Raw genomic sequence first — 19,018 nt, 5'->3', positions numbered from 1 at the left:
TAAATGTGACAACTCATTAATAAATTATAGATAAAAATCATATGATCATTTCAATAGAGTAGAAAAACCATTTGACAAAACACAACCTTCCTTCATGATAAAAACTCTCAAAAACTTGCTGAAACCGGTTTGGCTCAGTGGATAGAGCGTCAGTCTGCGGACTGAAAGGTCCCGGGTTCAATTCCGGTCAAGGGCATGTACATTGGTTGCAGGCACATCCCTGGTAGGGGTTGTGCAGGAGGCAGCTGGTCGATGTTTCTCTCTCATCGATGTTTCTAGCTCTCTATCCCTCTTCCTTCCTCTCTGTAAAAAATCAATAAAATATATATTTTTTTAAAAAAACTCTCAAAAACTTGTGTATAAAAGAAACATATCTCAACATAATAAAAGCAATATATGACAAACCCACTGCTGACATCATACTCAATGGGAAAAAACATAGACTGTTTCCTCCAAAATCAGAAACAAGACAAGGATAACCACTCTCACCACTTATTCAACATAGAACAAGAGCGATTAGGCAAGATAAAGAAATAAGAGGCAACCAAATTGGGGGAAAAAGAAGTAAAATTATGTATTTGCATGTGATGATTTTATATATATAAAATATCCTGAAAACTTCACCAAAGCTCTTAGAATTAGAAAGTAAATTCGGTAAAGTTGAAAAATATAAAATCAACATAGAGAAATCAGTTGTATTTCCAAACACTAACAACAAACCATCTGAAAAAGAAATAAAGGAAACTATCCTATTCACAAGGTACCCATTGGTCTAAATGTTCTTCAGGGGAAAGTCTGAATAACTGTGTTTTATTTTCCCCATTTTTTTTCTTTAAAATAATACTTTAATGGCATTTATCATCAGTAGCTCTAGCTAATTGTTCTCAACAGCAGCCCATGGAGACAGTTCCTAGGAGACAGCAGTTCTCAGCAACCTCACCCATCCACTGCAGTCCCAGAATGTTAATTTCTAATTACCATTAGTAGTTCCTATTTTCACCTCCCTGAGCTTACCTAAACCCATCAAGAGGTACATCTGTAAAATATTATGGAACTATCCCACACTAATATCTAACAAAGTTTGAATCCCTCATGGCCCCTTGGGGACAGGCATCCCATACATTTTCACACATTTGCTATGCGTCAAAGAACACACCTATACCTGGATGGGGTGGTGAAGCAAACATCCTTTATTCATATTACAGTATCCTTGGCATGTGAAACCCACATATTCTCTCCCAGAGGTTCAACAATCCCCCTTCTCTCAATTCTGTACATGTGGAAATTCATGGAAGATTTAGCAAAGGCTTCAACTACTTTTTTACTTATAATCCTTAATTAAACAGAGTAATTCATGTGACCCATTAAAATTGAAACCCCCAAAACATTGATTAAAAATCCAATGAATCTCCAAGTAGTCTATCTAATAAAAGAGTAATATGCAAAGTAACTGTACCTCCACTACACCCACAAGCCATGCCCACCAGCCAATCAGGAGCAAGTATGCAAATTAACCCAACCAAGATGGCTGTGGCCACAGAGAGAGCAGGAGGCTTGGTTTTCCCCAGAAATGGAGGAAGCCAAGCTTTCTGCCTGCCCTGGCCTGCCTTGGCCTCCGCTTAAGGCTACAAAGTTTCAATCATAGAAGATAAATAAATCCCAACAAAAATGGCTGTGGCCACAGAGCAAGCAGGAGGCTTGGCTCTGCTCAAGGCTACAAAGTTTCAATTATAGAAGATAAATAAATTCCAGATACCAGGGCCTCCGCTTGGGTCGCCGGGGGGCTTAGCCAGCCTGCAAACCACTACAGGCCCTTCAACCAGGCTGCCCCACACCTCAAGGGAACCCCCACCCTGATCCAGGACACCCTTCAGGGTAAACCAGCCAGCCCCTACCCATGCACCAGGCCTCTATCCTATCTAATCCTATCTAATAAAAGAATAATATGCAAATTGACCATCACTCCAACACAAGATGGCTGCCCCCATGTAGTCAAAGATGACTGCCCCCATGTGGACACAAGATGGCCACCACAAGATGGCCAGCAGGGGAGGGCAGTTGGGAGGGACCAGGCAATTAGGGGTGACCAGGCCTGCAGGGGAGGGCAGTTAGAGGCAAACAGGCTGGCAGGGGAGCAGTTAGGCATCTATCAGGCTGGCAGGGGAGTGGTTAGGGGGTGATCAGGCTGGCAGGCAGAAGCGGTTAGGGGCAATCAGTAAGTCAGGCAGGCGAGCAGTTGGGAGCAGTAGTCCTGGATTGTGAGAGGGATGTCCAACTGCCTGTTTAGGCCCGATCCCCGGGCCTAAATGGGCAGTCGAACATCTCTTAAGGGGTCCCATATTGGAGAGGGTGCAGGCTGGGTTGAGGGACACACCCTCCCATGCACTAATTTTGTGCACTGGGCCTCTAGTTATGTATAAATATAATAATACCTACTTTATATCAGTTTGTTCAAGTCTGGACAATCTGTCAAATCTTGTTACACATCTTATTCCTCTTTTATTTATTTTTTTTTTTTAAATATATTTTATTGAATTTTTTACAGAGAGGAAGGGAGAGGGATAGAGAGTTAGAAACATCGATGAGAGAGAAACATCGATCAGCTGCCTCTTGCACACCCCCTACTGGGGATGTGCCCGCAACCAAGGTGCATGCCCTTGACCGGAATCGAACCTGGGACCTTTCAGTCCGCAGGCCGACTCTCTATCCACTGAGCCAAACCGGTTTCGGCTCTTATTCCTCTTTTTAACCAGACCACTATGACCACAACCTTTATTTCCTCCTCAGATAGCAATAACTGGCCAAAGATAGGAACCCTACCTATACCACTATGTATTTCCTCTCACAACCGTTGAGGTTTCCTGAAAAATATCAGCATTAAAATAACTCTAACCATTCTACTACATCCATCATATCACTCCATACAACCACAAATCTCTAGGATATAAACCATTGAACACAATCTATAGGAAAGAATGTATGGCAGTTTTCCTTATTTGTTCTTAGTCTTTCCAATATTGAATATTCAGTAACTCTGTTGTTACAATGAGTTCTCACACAAGTCTCCTCACATCAAACTTGAACAAATGATTAAAATGTCAGAAATAACTTGGCAGTGTAATCCCACTGGCTATAAAACCAAGGGTAAATTTCAATATTTAATGGGGGAGAGAAAAAGAAGTTTGAGTCCCACAGTATCAGAAATTGCTATTGGCTGTGACATGAATTTTTAATATCCTCCCCCATTAGAAATTGGCACTGGACGCTAGATGCAAGAAATTATATCATTGGACTCAAGTAAATGGAACTGAAGGAACCACATACTTCATTCCATTCCACTTTATGATTCAAATCACCTTCTCCTTCTTAGACTATAGCTGGTTGAGACTAAGATGTGACCAAAAAATACACTGTATTATTAGCACTAAAAGATTCTGTAGAGAAATATTAACTATCTCAGCCAGGTTTTCCCAGGAGGCATAACTGGGCCAATTGTATAGATTTGTTTCTGTACAAAAACATATTCCCTCTCTCTATTCATTTCCATTATGATCAGAAACAGAACAAATATTGGTCCCACCATGTCTGGACTATGCTGCATCAGAATATATGGAAGACAAGGTTTCTACATCCCTGGGGGCCTCTGCTGGGTATCTCTCCTTTAAGGTCAGAGGCCTGAGATGGAACAGAGATTAATCTCAGAGTCAAAAAGAAGCAACAAGTATCTAAACCTTGATGTTTCACATATATTTGCAGGTAGATTAATAAATGGTGAGGTAACTGCTCATGTAGGGGGAAAGTAATGAATCCCCAGGACTTAACAATACTGTGTTTGTGTAGCCTCAAGTCAGCTGTGGTTCCATTCGGGCATGTTATTTGTGCCAAATTAAGCTTTCTTTGTCCAAAGCTGGTATGAATTTTATTATACTCCATTAATGTGCATATTATTGTGGATTAAGGTGATTCTGATGAGACAACTCTGTCAAAAATCTCAAGATTGTTGACCTCAGTAATACCCTCTCTTCTTTTGCAACCTCTTCAAGGAATCTTTGATTTCCTTGTTCCTCAGATGTAAATCAAGGGATTCAGTATGGGAATCACCACAGTGTAGAAGATCAATGTAAATCTGTTGAACCTGGAGGAAACACCAGAGCTGGAACTCAAGTAGACAAACACACCTGAGGTATAAAAAAGGGTGACTGCCATCAAGTGAAAAGCACAGGTGGTGAAAGCCTTGGACCTGCCTTTAGCTAAAGTGATCTTCATGATGGAGAAGACAATATAGACATAGGGTGTCATGATAACTAGGGCATTTATTTTTCCAAAGATCAGTGTCAATATAGCCATCATGAGTTGTACAAAGAAAGTGTCAGTGCAGGACAGGACTACCAGTTGAAATATGTCACAGAAGAAGTGGTGGATGACATTAAGCCCAGAAGTGGAGCTGAAGTATGTCACACAATTGGGATATAGGAACAGAAAGTCCAGCCAAATAGGACCCCAGCTGGCATCACTAAGCAGCACAATCCAAACATAGAGGGTAGGCAACATAATTGATTAATAGAGAAATGGGTTATGAATGGCAGCATATCAATCATAAGCCATGGCTGTCATGAGACAAGACTCACTCACTTCCATGGTTGAAAAGACAAAATACTGAACAGCACAGCCCACAAAGATTATCGTTTCCTGCTCCTGGAAGAAGTTAGACAGCATCTTGGGGGCTATGGAAGTCACATAGCAGATATCTATGAAGATAGATTACTAAGGAAGAAGTATGTGGGCGTTTGGAGGTGAGGGTTGATTCTTATTAAGATGATGAGGCTCAGGCTCCAAGTCAGAGTCATAATGTACATCAACAGGAATACAACATACAGCCCTGCTATGATTCTGGGAAAATCTGAGAATCTCAGAAGAATGAAATGGGTGATCTCTGTAATATTTCTCCCACAAATCATTGGCTTGTTTTTCCTAAAATCAGAAAGAGACAAGAGAATGCATTGCTGACTCAGGTGAAGTGGTAGCATTACAGTTCTCAAATGTACCATTTATTTCTCCAATGAACACCAGAGAAAAGGGGAAATGTTTCACTGTCCTGGAGGGAAGATTCTCTATCTCCTGCTCACTCATGATCTGGGATGGAGAACTACACAACCCCTGGCTCGTTGCACCCCTACTTCCAATTTCCAGAATCTGTCAGTGAAAAGTCTGGTAATTTGCTTTCTTTGTGTGAGTGTATTGAAACTGTGCCTTTAATCAAAACAACGTAGGGGTTCTTACCTTTCCAAAGTGAGAGCTTGGATACTGAATGAGATACCTGTCAATCCCATGTGGATTAATTGTGCCTCTTCATTCAGCAGGTCATAATCTGAATATTCTTAATATAATATACCACCTATGGGCCCCCAACACAGTCTTCCCAGGCAAGGAAGCTAATTCATAGTCCCACCTATTGCTGAGTGTATCCCCTGGCTCATCCAACCAGGAAGCCTGGCCAGAGCACCCACATAGCTCAGCAGCACTTGAGCCGAAGGCCCAGCCAGTGACTTTGACATTCTACAGAGCTGAGCATTGGTTCTGTCTGTCCAGGGAGCTTGGTGCACAGTTTTGCCTGGTTTGGGACCCCCAACAATGAGCCCTGCCAGCCTTGAAGGCTGTTTTCCCACCTTGCATAGTCAGGGAAGCTAATGTATAGCCCTGTATACTGCAAAATGCTGCCCCAAACCCTGCTCAAGCAAGAAACCTGGCTGAAATCATGGTTATCATGGAATTTTTGTCCCTGCTAATGTCATGCCTACTTTGCCATGTCCCTTCTGGAAGCATTAAAATGTTTTGCAATACATTTTATGTGTACCTGAGGGGAAGGGACATTTCAGCCTTCAGATGGTGACCACTGCAAAGCTTGTGTCCACAGATGCCCAAGAGATCAACTTGCCGAAGAAAACTCCACTATACACAGAGAACTATGTGAAACTAGGGAAGCTGGTGTTAATCTCGGAGCACCTTTCTTTTGCCATATTGATTTTCTCAAACAGTTCAGATGCTATCATTTCTAATTAAACCTTATTTTTAGTTGCCTGTTATTTATCAAGGACTCCTCAGCTTTCTTCTTTTGTTTTGGGTGAAGTTTATCTTGGCTCTCTTCTGTCAGCTTTTTCTCATACCGTTCTTTTTTAAAAAAGAAATATATTTTTATTGATTTCAGAGAGGAAGGGAGAGGGAGAGGAAGATAGAAACATCAATGATGAGAGAGAATCGTTGATCGGCTGCCTCCTGCACACCCGCTACTGGGGATCGAGCCTGCAAACCTTGACCCGAATTAAACCCAGGATCCTTCAGTCCACAGGCTGACGATCTATCCACCAAGCCAAACCAGCTAGTGCCCTCACCCCGCTAGTGTCTGTGTCCATTGGTTATTCTTATATGCATGCCTACAAGTTCTTTGGTTGATCTCTCCCCCTCCCCCCACCCTCCCCTGCCTTCCCTCTGAGGTTTGCGGTCTGATCGATGCTTCTCTGTCTCTGGATCTGTTTTTGTTCATCAGTTTATGTTGTTCACTATATTCCACAAATGAGTAAGATCACATGATATTTATCTTTCTCTGACTGACTTATTTAGCTTAGCATAATGCTCTCCAGGTCCATCCATGCTGTTGCAAATGGTAGGAGTTCCTTCCTTTTTATAGCAGCATAGTATTCCATTGTGTAGATGTACCACAGTTTTCTAATCCACTCATCTGCTGATGAGCACTTAGGTTGTTTGTTTACTTTTAGATGGGACTACTTGATTTGAAGGATTAAAAGAGTGGGAGATGGAGAATGAGAGAAGGAGAAAATGATTGTATGAAAAATGTAGAGAGACAAGGAGGAAAACAGGAAGAATAGAGCAAAGTGTGTATGAAACTCTGAAAAAGTAAACACTATATTCAATCTCCCCAAACACACATTAAGAAGGAACCTTTCCACCTCCCTCTACCCCATGTTGCTATCTTCTTTCTCCAAATATACAAGAAGAGAAGCAATTTTTGTTTTGTAACCTGCTACTAAAGGAGATTAAGCCTTTGGTCCTCTGAGTCTGGCTTTTCTTCCCCTAGGCACTACAAGGAAAGGACATGTTGACTTTGAAATCCATCTGATATCGTGGCTCTATTTCAGAAGACATTTGTTTTGAGACAGAGATGAAACCTCTGTTCTTCCATAAGGTCTCCCTGGGTCCCAAATGCCTGTTTATTTCGAGAGTGTGGTTGTACCAAAGTGTGTGTTTTGTCTGTCTTCCAACTAGATGGTGCCCATCGTCTAGTCTACCAACACTAAAGAGAGATGCTGCCACACCCAGTTTATAACTGTTCCAAGCCATGATTGCAAGAGCCTGCTATGGCAATGTCTTTACTTGTGAGAAAGATAGAGCTCTCTCATCTCTGCCAGACCCATAACCTGTATTGCACACAGGCTGTCAGCATTAGAAGGGGAGAGGGAAGCATGGGAAGAGTGAGTATGAAATAAAAGCACAAAGGTCACATACAAACATACAAACTGGTTTATTTTCCCCAGCTGTTTTGATGTTTAGGGAAGGTAGTAGTAAATCAAATTAATAGGAAAATGTGGGATACATGGTATATCTCTTCATATGCAAAACGATCAGGCTCTTCCTGCTCAATTGTAGTTCAGAAAAATTCAAATCAGGTACCTGGACAGAGGAACTCGAAATACAAGTGTTTCCTCATTTGTGTGAATGATAACAGAATAGGCAAGTTCTAGGTTTGTCTATGAGTAAGACTAGAAACATGAGATTATTAATCTTTAGAAAAAAGTTTTAAATCTCATCAGAGCCCACTTAATGTACCAGTCACTAATTCATGAGTATGTGAATGAGAGAGAGAGAGAGAGAGAGAGAGAGAGAGAGAGAGAGAGAGAGACAGAGAGAGAGAGAGAGAGAGAGAGAGAGTGTGTGTGTGAGTGTGTGTGTGTGTGTGTGTGTGTGTGTGTGTGTGTGTGTGTGTAATCATATGTACCTACCCAAAAATTAGGGGAATGTGGGTGGTACTGACACTGTTGTAATTAGCTAGTTATTAATAATAGGAAAGGAGCAAAGGGACAGCCAGATATTATAGGCATGTCATTTGGGCAGCTCCATCAGAAAGCTGCAACTTTACACTCCCCAGGGACCCACCAGCCTATTCCCTGCAAAACACTGGGGGAAGGGGACTGAACAAGGTAAGATAGATGCGTGCCCAGTAAAGCTGAGTAGACACAGGGAAGGCACTTGTCTGTCAATCACAATTGGGGACAGAGATGGTTGACCAGATGGTCATCACCATTGCAAATGTGTAAAACTTTGGGAATACATAACCTCCTAAACAAAGGAGTTCTCTCTCGTTCTGCTCTTGGCACACTTAGCTTGTGACTCTTGTGACTCTTGACTTCCTTGCATTCACTCATGTGGTCCACAATGGACTGAGGGACTACAGCTAGTCTGATGCTGTACTGGACCCTGCTCCAATATGGAATGGAAACTCTGGGCACTGGCTCTGATTTTACCTCTGCCAAAGCCCCAGCTACATTTCTTCTATGACTGGGCAAAGGCAAATGGGACTTTGGAAACCCAGGGCTGTAATTCCACAGACAGAAAAATCACTCGTTCTCCCGTGCGAGTCTCAGAAAATTCCTTTTCTCAGGATATTGCAAGAAACCCACCCTGACTAGCAACCAATAGAGACGGGGCCCGCTTCCCTCTGCTAACAGTACGTATGGACAAGAACTAGATTTTTATGCACTCTAAAAATTAAACTATAAAATCAGAGCATAATAGATAAATGAAATGTGTAACAGGCATTTTGGAGACAAAATATTTTTAGACCGAAAGAAGGAAAATCTGTCAATTAATCAATCTGCAAATAATACAGTGATCAGAGAGGAAGATCTTCACTTAAAAGACAATGAATGCCTGGGAGAAAAAAATGGTAGTACCTGGCCTAGGCCCTCAAGCTGTATGAACCCTGCAGCTGGCCACATCAGGCTCTGACACATATTATCTACTTTGCTTTGATTCCTTTCTCTCCAAATAGACTTTCAATTGTAATTTCTTTTCCATGTGGTTTCCTCAACAAGTCAGAGACTTGTGCCACGGGCATAAGTACAAGCTTGGCAGCTTTGTTCTTCACTGAAAACTAAAAATGGCATCCTGGCTTATGAAACCAACTATTCTGAGCTTGGTAAACTTCAGCCATCTGGAAAAGGTTTTCAGAGGCTGCAAAGCTGAGCACCACACCCTGGATTGTGGTAATTTGACTAAAGTTAATTCATCTTTAGCTAGCTAGCCCCGCCTGGAGACAACTGTACCCTGTCCTGCTTCAAATAACTATAAAATACCCGATTCTTCTAGTGCCAAAAATATTCTGTTTAAATGCATATCTGTTTGTATACCTCATAATAAATGCATTTATTTGGGCGGTTTTATGTAAACACCAGATCATGTTTGCCTCATAACCAATCCCCGTATAGTGCATTAGATTTAATTATTATTAATGAGTGTTACTTTCTCCTTGATAGTTGGGCAAATTGCAAAAATATATTATATCTTCTTTTATTCTATTTATTTATTTTCATTAAATTTATTGGGGTGACATTAGTTATATAAGTTCCAAGTATACCCCCCCCCAAAAAAAAAAGAAGTTCCAAGTATAGATTGCTGTAATACATGATCTTTATATTACATTGTGTGCCCACCACCCAATGTCAAATCATCTTCTGTCACCATATATTTGGCCCTTTACCCCTTACTATCCACCTCCTTCCCTCTGGAAACCACCAGACTGTTGTCTGTATCTATGAGTTTCAGTTTTATATGCTACATATAAGTGAAATAATATGGTTCTTAGCTTTTTCTGACTATTTCACTTAGCATAATATTCTCAAGGTCCATTCATGTTGTCACAAATGGCAGTATTTCATCTGTTCTTATGGATGAGTAGTATCTTACATCTTCTCAGTGCAAAGAAAATAATTCCATTACTGGCAAGTGTGTATGTGTCCAAACAAAATAAATTTTTATAAAGATCTTATGGTCAGCCCTAACTGGTTTGACTCAGTGGATAGAGCGTCGGCCTGCGGACTCAGGGGTCCCGGGTTCGATTCCGGTCGGGGGCATGTGCCTTGGTTGCGGGCGCATCCCCGGTGGGGGGTGTGCAGGGGGCAGCTGATCAATGTTTCTCTCTCGTCGATGTTTCTGGCTCTCTATCCCTCTCTCTTCCTCTCTGTAAAAAATCAATAAAATATATTTAAAAAAAAAAAAAAAAGATCTTATGGTCAGCCCTAACTGGTTTGACTCAGTGGATAGAGCATTGGTCATTGGAACAAAGTCATTTTGTTCCAAAGACTTTGGGCAATAAGAAGATTTAAAATACCAAATGTAAATTGAAGGATAAGAGCTAAGTGAACTGGAGAACAGATAAAGAAAAGTGGAGGGGGAAAAATTACTATCTATACATATAAAACCCTAATGTGCAAATAGACCAAACAGCAGAACAACTGAACAACCGAACAACCGGTCACTATGACCTGTGCTGACCACCAGGGGATGCGTGCAGAACACAGTGGGCGTCAGCTGCAGCAGGATAGTGGAGCAGGTGAGTGGGCACCAGACCAAGGCGGGGTGCTGGTTGCTGTCATTGGGGCGAGCCTTTGATGGTTACTGAAAATTCTTTGCTCCTACGTGCAGTGGTCCTGCCCGGTGCTCACATCTGCTGCTGGCACCGGCCCTGCTCGCATCCACTGCCAGTGCCCAGCACCGGCCCCAATCACTCGGCGCCATCAGCAGATGCAAGTGGCAGCTGCTGGCCCTGATCACAGCTCAGGGCTTCTCCACCTCCTCCTGCTCCTGAGGGGCGATCAGGGCCAACAGCCACCTCTCATACCTGTTGCCAGTGACAGCCCTGCTTGCACCTGCTGCCAGTGCTGGAGCTGCTGTTTTCACCCGCTGCTGGCGCCAGCCCCAATTGCTCCACGCCGTCAGCGGGTGCAAGTGGGGTGCAAGTGGGGCTAGCGCTATAAGCGCATGGGAGCAGAGGCTGCGGGAGCGGGGCTGCTGGCAGACAGGGGACAGTGGGCTGCAGTGGGAGGGGCTGGGCAGGGGCGTGGAGGATGGGCCGAGACCCACCCCTGTGCCCACCACAGCCTTGCGGCCCACAATTCCTTTCAAGGTGCACGAATTCGTGCACTGGGCCCCTAGTTATAGAATAATTAATAAGGAGAAGGAAAAGAAGTTGTCCAGGTAGCTGATAAGAGTGGGCAAAATTGTATCATTTCCATGTGATGCTACCTCTTTGAACTTGAGTTCTTTCTATTCCCCTAAGCAATGCTTTCAATATGCAGAGGAAGTAGCACAGGTAAGAGGTACAGGCATGTCTTTTACTAAGACTATTATGTCTCAATTTGAATAGCCATTCCAAAACTCCTTAAATTATCTTTCTTTAGCACATTTATCTGGATTTCTCTTGATTTATATAAAATCTATAATAATAAAAGCATAATATGCTAATTAGACCTGATGACCTTCCAGATGAAGCCGCGGTGGCAGGGGCCAAGGCAGAGGCAGCTGCCGCCTCAGCAGGGGCTGAGCCCCTTGCACGAATTTCGTGCATCAGGTCTCTAGTTTACTAATAAGCCCTAGCTGGTTTTACTCAGTGGACAGAGCACCGGCCTGTGGACTGAAGGGTTTCAGGTTTGATTTTGATTAAGGGCACATGCTCGAGTTGCAGCTTGATCCCCAGTGTGGGGCCTGCAGGAGGCAGCCAATCAATGATTCTCTCTCATCATTGATGTTTCTATCTCTCCCTCTCCCTTCCTCTCTGAAATCAATAAAAATATTGTTAATTGACTAATAATATTGACTAATTGACTAAAAATGTGAGCTAACATATATTAAGCACTACTATATACCAGGCAATAAGGCTTATAAGCCCTTTTCATGTATATTCTCACTTAATAGTATGAATACTATGAGCAGATACAATTATTAGCCTCATTTCACAGGTGAGGCAAATGGAGCTTGTAAGTAACTTGCATAAGGCCACATGCCTGCAAAATAACAGCGTGAGATTAATAATCATAGGTCTGATGACTTAAGAGCACAATGAATTCTTAACCAGTCTTCATTATAATCTGCACACCCACTTTCCATCGGATCAAAGCCATTACAAAGATCACATTTTCTACCAAACTAAGGAAATGTCTCCTTTTCCTTGGCTCAAATGGTGATATATCATTATACAAAAATTAATAATAATAATCACCTCTTGAGCATTTGCTATACACCAAGCACTATTCTAAATGTTTACATATATTGACTCATTTAATTATTCGCAATAAGCCTATAATATAATCAATTTTATTATTCCTATTTTACTGATGAAGTAAGGCACCCCAGAACCCAAATAACTTGCCCAAGGATATATAGGCGGATAAGTATTCACTAAGCTAGAAGTCACAGAACCTGAGTTCCATTTCCCATTCTACTGTGGGAGATTAGTCTCTTAATCTCTCTCAGCCTCAAATTTTCACAGTTCTTATACAAAAGAACTCAACTAGAAGACCTCTAAGGACTCAAACAGCTGAGATAACTGTATTAACAAACCATTATCTGCACAGATGCCTACTGGTTTAGACACCGCAAGCCCCCCGTGGGATGGTGCTGCCACCTGGTGGAAGTATGCCTAAATTGTAGGGTTAGTTTTAAGAGGTGACCTTTAGGGACTAAAATTCCCATGAGAATCCAGCATTGTCTTAATAATTCATCCTCCTCGAATACATTATATTCTCACCGTGCTCTAAGCACTGTACCATGTGCTCTTGAAGTACCTGAACTCAATACTATCATGAAATTCAATTCTAGGAGAGAAACTAGACCAAGATAATAGGCAACTTACTGAGCATTTTAAAACTGATAAATTTAGATAAGGGCAATGTAATTGAGAACAGGTAAGTCACAAGTTCACATTCATGGTACCATTTTTTAAACAAATCTACAACTTTTTAAAAATAAAAAGTTTATCTTAAAAAATTATGACATATAACTAAAAAGAAAACACCCACCAAACATCCCTCCATTGTATAATGATTAAACAGCTTGTGTTCTATCCATACAATGGAATACTACTCAGCAATAAAAATGAATGGACTGCTTATGCACACAATAATATGGGTGCATCACAAATGTATGATAAGTATGAAAAGCCAGATTCAGACAGTATAAACCCTGCTGCCCCATACATTAATCTGTCCACCTAATCTCTGAAGGTTTTGCACTGCCACTTGCCTTCACAATAAAATCAAGATAAGGTCTCAATGACAGCATCTTTCCCAGTCATCCTACCATGCTGCTTTTCAAAGATGCTGGTAATCCTCTCTCAGTTGTTCCTCTGTGCCTTAATGAAGGCACTTCTCTCTGAGCCCTCTAGGTATGCAGATCAGACATGATAAACCTACTTTAGCATTCCATTTCCCTAAGACTTTGGATTCTTTCCTCTGAATTGAGCCAGGGAAGATCTGTCATCTCAACCCATTGAATGCAGGCTACTGTTTAATCTTATAAACAAAGTGTTACAGTCACTCCCTAATGATCAATTTGAGACAATAAATCCAAAATCCAGAGTATATAAATAAATTTTACCCAATCTAATGCTAGCATATATCAATCTTGCTAATATTTTCACAGCCCATTATAAATATACTAGGGGCCCAGTGCACGAATTCGTGCACCTTGAAAGAAACTGTGGGCTGCGAGGCTGCGGTGGGCACAGAGGCAAGTCTTAGCCCATCCTCCCCACCCCTGCCCAGCCCCTCCTGAAACGGCCTCTGGTCCCCTGTCTGCCAGCAGCCCCGCTGGCGCTCCCACATGCTGATGGCGCTGGCCCTCCCCGCATCCACTGATGGTGCAGAGCGATTGGAGCCAGCGCCAGCAGTGGGTGCTAGCGGGGCTGGCAGCTGCCGCTCACACCTGCTGGCAGTGCCAGGCGCGGGCAGTGGGTGCAAGTGGTGGCTCTGGTGCCAGCAGTGAGTGTGAATGGAGCTGGTGCCAGCAAGCAGGTCTGAGCGCCGGGTGGGACCACGGCATGCAGGAGCAAAGAATTTCCAGTAACCACCAGAGGCTCACCCCGATGACAGCGACCAGTGCCCCACCTTGGCCTGGCACCCCTCCCCCACACACCTGCTCCACCATCCCGACATGGCCAACACCTGCTATGTTCCACGCTCTGCTGCCTGCTGCTGATGCCCGCCATGCTCCACGCGTGCTCCCTGGCCATCAGGGGATGTCATAGCAACTGTTTGTTCAGTTGTTCTGCTGTTCAGGGTATTTGCATATTAGCCTTTTATTATATAGGATTCCCCCAGAAATAAATAAGTAAATAAATAAATTCCACCAGGATTTTCTCAAATTAATTCAATAATATCTTTCAAGCTCTGCATGAATAATTTCTCTTCTCAAATGTCATTCTTTGTACTTGTGCTCCTGGAGCCTCCTGATAGTTGAGTCTAATTATGGCCTGGGAGCAATGAAGGATGGTTTGGTGGGTCTGAAGGTGAACAGGCATCCTCTTGTAAGGCAATTGCTTCACATGAGGTTAAGAAGTAGTCATTGAGCAAGGAAAAGCTAGTCTCTTCAAACAGGTTAAGAAGCACCATTCTCATGACTAAAAGTACTCAGGGTCATCTGGGAATTCAAGATTATCAGCTTCATTTGAATCCACTCAAATGTTCTCATTTGAGTTCTCATTAAAGTTTGATATTCTCATTTAAGAAACAAGTGAATCAAATCTTTTACTTTTTTTAACCTCCATCTCCAAACTCATGAATTAGTGGCTTCCTTTCTGTTGAGTGTCTGGCTCCAAATTATTTTTTATTTGTACTTGGTCCTCCATAGACTAATAGTCCTATATCTGTGTTCTACATCATGCTATTCCAGAGTAATTTGTTGTTGTCATTTTTAATTTATGGGAAAATGTCTCATATCTAATGTCTCTCTCCCTGAGGGAGATAGTAGGTTACCATGGAAAGAGAATGGATGATTTATGAATTGAGGGGTATGATTGACCATATCAACACATTTATATGCAACGGAGATACAGAGAAATGCATATACCATGCATTCATCTACAGAGTTTGGTGTCATATTGTCATTGGTTCAAACATTGGATCAATCTCTTACTACCTATAAAATTGTGAGCAACTTATTTAGCTTCTCTGAATTTTTTTCCTCCTCTGCGTTGTGTGTATAGAGAGGAAGGGGTTGTTGATGCATTTTTCTGAGTTATCACACATAAAGCACCTAGTACAGTGTTTAGCATGTAGTAAGAGCTTTAAAAGGTTAAATTTGCACCCATTTAACATACTTCAGGTAAGAGAGGTTCAATGAAGGAATGGGAACGAGTATTTTTATGCAATCTTGCTTCCTTCTGCAGATTAGAAGTCATCTAGTCCTATCGCTGTTATACTGACTTTGTTCATTGTGTATACTAGAAGAGAGCTTGATTAGCCTTGGGAGATTGGAGTAGCCAGCCATTGAGATAGAGTTTAATAAGCATTGTCCTTGGAGCATTTAAAAAAGCGTGTGCTCCCCACACTACCCCAGAGATCAATTAACTACAAATCTGTAAAGTCTGGATGATACATTCCTTTTTCTTTCTCAGGAGACCCTCAAGGGCAAAAGTAATAAAACATCTCCAAGGAGAGGGGGGAAAAAAACGTTGAAACACCTCCAAAATGACCCCAAATTCAGATATTAGCGGATACCAAAGACCTTCTTAAAGATTATATCCCTCCTCTTTTCTCTGCATACCTTCTCCCTCCACTCTTCTGCTCACAAGCACATATTCTATGCACCAAGCAATTTTTTTTATAGTTGATGAACAAACCAGCCTCAAGCTTGCTCTCAAACCATATTAGCATTTGGGGTACTGAAAGCAGTTACTGAAGCCGGATTAATATCCTTCCAAAGCAGAACTCAAGACAGGTATCAGCTCAAGAACAGACAGAACAAGAGGGAGAGAAGGTGAGTGCAGTCATTCAGCTTTTACTTTTCGTCTTCATGCTGTATTCATCTCACCTCATAGAACACCCTAGATCTATGAATCCATATTAATAACTAAGGAGTGCTTTGGATTTCAGTTTTTCACCACACACCTCTCTGTTCTATCTTTGTGTTGCCCCAAATTCAGCCCAATCTTACCTTAATATGCTCTTTTGATGGGCTTCCTGAACCATGTTTGATCCTTTGCAATGAGGACGATAATAAAGAGGGAATTAAATTTGTGAAGAAACTGCTATGCCTTTGAACACAGTCCTAGTTATTAGCAAACTATCTCAAAAAGCAATTTGGAAGGGCTGCAATCAGGGCATGTTGTCCAAATACAGCAGAGACCTCTAAACCCCTCCTTTTTCTAACTGATGGCTTGAATTTTACCATCCGAATCTTAGGTCTCGGATTAAAGTCTTAGTATCTTTTGAATTCTCACCTTCTGCGGAAAGGGGCTCTTTCCGTTTCATCAATCATTTGTACATTTGGATGAAAGACAAAACTGGAAGAACAAGAAAGACCTTGCGGGCATGGGCTCCTGCAAGGGTGAGTGGAGGAGGCATCATGAAATGAAGAGCAGAGCCCAGATCAGGAATGATGGGGACAGACAGCCCACACCAACTCCAGAGTGTGGTTAAGGTTCTCTCTGTCATTATTCCTTTTTTCCATCACTAACTGTATCTATTAAGCTCAGACTAAGCAGATTTGGTTATAAAATTCCACACTTTCTTTAGATATTTGATAAAAGATGAGCTGACTCATAAACCAGTTCTACAGGTTCTCACCAACCCCTGAGTGTTCTTCTATGTGCAAAGTACTGTGCTAGGTGCTTAATTTAACTTAATTTTTATTACTTTGTCATCCACTTTCATCATCATATATCCCCCTGGCAATTACCAGTGCTTAATTTTACTGTATTGCTATATCTTCACCATGACCTTGAAGGCTAGTTATTCACAAAAGTGCAGCTCCAGCATCTATAAACCTAATGAAGTCACTGAGCCTCTCAAACTCTCCTTCTGAAGCTCTATAAAATAGGTGTGCTATTGATAACAACTACATTATAAGATCACAAGGAGTCCAGACTCAGACTAAGCTGAGCTTCTCTGAGTTTACAGCAAGTTGAAGGAGATTTCCTTTCTCTCTCAAGCACATCTTCATGAGCTTCAGGAGTTCGGTGACATAAAAATGGTCCATACAACCCTTAAAATACCTTCCATTTAATGTTCTAGAATAAGATTCAGGGCATCTACATGTGGGGATAAAACACTGGATATGCTTTTCCTCTTGTTTCAATTTATCCAGCTTCACTTTCTATTTCTGGAGATGCAAAATTTCATCCTTAAATATGAAAGTTCCCCCTCCTAATGGCAACATTCAAAGCAGACTTTCAGTTGACACATCAACCCCCCAGATCATTAAATTTTTCAGTCTCACCCCTGAACACTTCTTACAAACTTATGTGGCACATCAGTTTCTCTTCCCTACCCAAAAAGGGCTGGGTTCCATTCAATAGTCATTGCTGAGAGCAATCACATTCCCAATTTATTAAGAAACCATCCTATCCAAGACCAATGAGCCTTTTCTGTGTAGCTCAGCCTTTGAGCATTGATCCAGGAACCAAGAGGCCACCAGTTTGATTCCTGATCAGGGCACATACCGAGGTATGGGCTTGATCCCCTGCGCGTGCAGGAAGCAGCCGATCGAGTTTATGTATCTCTCTCATCGATGTTTCTATCTCTCTATCCCTCTCCCTTCCTCTCTCTCTAAAAAAAAATCAATAAAATAAAAAAATACCAATGAGCCTTTCACATATTATCTTAAGCAATCCTCAAACAACCCTGTAAGTAGTCACTGTTATCACCATTTTGCAAATGGAGAACCGGAGACTCAGAAAGGCTAAATGAGTTACCCACAGCTGGCCAGGATTAGAACCAGCTTTGTCCTGAAACCTACCCAGAATTATAACCATCACCTTATCCCTCTGCTAACCTGGACAGGTGCCACAAATGACCCTGAAACCCATCATGGACCTCAGGTCCCTACCTTGCTAAATGGACAACTGTACACAGAATGGGCGAGGGCTCTAGCAGAGGTGTTTTCGTTCAGCTTCCAGTTTCTCCATGTGGCTCAATATCTGCTCTACATTGTGCTAAACTTTGCTGAAGGTCCCTTTCCTTCTTCAAGGGGAAAGAATCCTCTCTTGATCCTGCAAAGTCTACATACCTTTCACAAACAGGTGAATAACCTCTAAACACGGGATAAAATTTAAAAGCCTACTGATAAGACTGGGATTAGTGCGAGTGATGTCTGAATCTCTGCACAAACTGTGGCATGGTGATAGCTTCACATCCTCTCACTGTCCAAATTTGACAACAGGTATTATCTTCTGGTCTGTGGTGATCGAGCCTTAGTGTGGATGTGTGAGAAGTGTGGGAATTCTTACAGACATGGATTAGTGGAATCAAGTCCCTGATCCTAAAAGATGCTTCATACACTGAAAATTCTAAGAATTTTATTGAGGGTTTAGTAATTTAGATTTTTAACAAAAAACACAGAGAATACTTACTATGGGTCAAGCATATTCTATAGGAGATGACAGATACATACACACACACATACATACATACATCCCAATAACAAAGTAAGTGCTATCATTATCTCTAATATTATAGCGTCATAGACCTGTCCAAGATTACACATATATTAAGTGGTAAAGCTGAGAATTAAATCCCAGCAATCTAAATCTAGAGTACACATTCTTTTTTTTTTAATGGATTATTAGGCTTTTTAAAAAATACATACTTTTATTGATATCAGAGAGGAAGGGAGAAGGAGAGAGAGATAGAAACATCAATGATGAGAGAATCATTGTTCGGCTGCCTCCTGCACATCCCACACCTGGTATCCAGCCCACAACCGGCATATGCATATGCCCCAGGAATCCAAC

The 19,018-nt window shown here is 41.9% G+C and overlaps 1 pseudogene; it reads right to left on the bottom strand.

Moving 5' to 3' along the window:
- Positions 1 to 4,006: 4,006 nt before the first annotated feature.
- LOC114234258 (olfactory receptor 5AN1-like) lies at positions 4,007 to 4,958 on the bottom strand (annotated as a pseudogene).
- Between the last annotated feature and the right edge of the window lie 14,060 nt (positions 4,959 to 19,018).

The sequence above is a fragment of the Eptesicus fuscus genome, chromosome 13, assembly GCF_027574615.1.
Source record: "Eptesicus fuscus isolate TK198812 chromosome 13, DD_ASM_mEF_20220401, whole genome shotgun sequence".
Classification (NCBI taxonomy): domain Eukaryota; kingdom Metazoa; phylum Chordata; class Mammalia; order Chiroptera; family Vespertilionidae; genus Eptesicus; species Eptesicus fuscus.
The sequence above is the reverse complement of the archived record's forward strand: the minus strand, read 5'-3'. Positions and strand labels throughout refer to the sequence as shown.